The sequence below is a fragment of the Nematolebias whitei genome, chromosome 11, assembly GCF_014905685.2.
Source record: "Nematolebias whitei isolate Nwh7 chromosome 11, NemWhi1, whole genome shotgun sequence".
NCBI classification, from domain to species: domain Eukaryota; kingdom Metazoa; phylum Chordata; class Actinopteri; order Cyprinodontiformes; family Rivulidae; genus Nematolebias; species Nematolebias whitei.
The window spans coordinates 34,015,227-34,016,502 of NC_056508.1; positions in this window are offsets into that span (position 1 = coordinate 34,015,227).

Consider the following 1,276-nt stretch of genomic DNA (forward strand, 5'->3'; position numbering starts at 1 on the left):
GTCTGTCTGTCTGTCTGTCTGTCTGTCTGTCTGTCTGTCTGTCTGTCTGTCTGTCTGTCTGTCTTTCTGTCTGTCTGTCTGTCTGTCTGTCTGTCTGTCTGTCTGTCTGTCTGTCTGTCTGTCTGTCTGTCTGTCTGTTAGGCCGTCAGGCCGTCCGTCCCTCTCTCTCTCTCTCTTCCTTGGTGGATAGTCTGCCTGAAATCATTACCATGACTCCCAGTCAATAGTACTTTAACGTAGCATGATGTTTCACTTCATCGGTCAACAAAAAGTGTTGCGTTTTTGTCTTTTGTATTTGCCATCCATGTCTTTTTCTCTTGTGCTGACAGTTTGGAGCAGCTGCTCCACGTCTTGTTTCCTGTTTTTGTTGTATTTTACTGACGGCGTCACAGCGCCCCATGCAGGCCTGGCATAGTCACTACGGTGTTTGGATTGTTTCCTGTAGGCATATTCAGAAGACAGTTCCACAAAATGGCCACACAGACCTGTTCGTCTTTAAGCTTCCTCTAGCCACGTCTCACACGGATGTGAGCTTTCAGAAACGAAGTGGGCCGAGCGGTACCAAAGCAGCGTGGAGCAGAACTCTGCTGGGCTGAAGCAGAACGTGATGGATTAAATGTGTGATGAGCGTCTCCCTCGAATCACTAACACACTTAAGTAGGTCTGTTTGCGGTTAACTATTTTATAAACAAACTACAGTAGTCCCTCGCTACTTCGCAGTTTGTTTTTCGCGGACTCGCTCTATTGCGGTTTTTCAAAGTAAGACTGGACATGACGGATGCGCCGCACGATCGGCATGGAACTTTTTACTTAAAATAAATTATTTTAAATTATTTAGCACCTACTGCACCTCTGTGCAGCCCACAATGCAGGATAAGCTTCCTGCTGCAGATGATCAGCTGTTCTCCGAGCAGAGCAGAGAAGTGGGCGTGGCCAAGATTGCTTGCAGGTGGTTGAGTGCAGCAAGGGTTTAGAGTTTAGAAACATTGTTTAGAACATTGCAAGAGTGTGGGAAGGGTTTAAAATGCCTTTATGTATATATATATATATATACTAAAATAAAAAACTACTTACCACTTGTACTACTATCCTTACTTCACAGTTTTTCACTTATCCCGGAGCTTCAGGGTACGGATCCCCCGCAATAAACGATGGACTACTGTACAAAGATTTTGTGTGTCATTATCAAAAATAATTTCTTGTAGTTTAATCTCACGAGCAGGCGGTCGCAACTAATGACATCAGTTCATCATATTACTGAGCCGTAGCTCCCAGT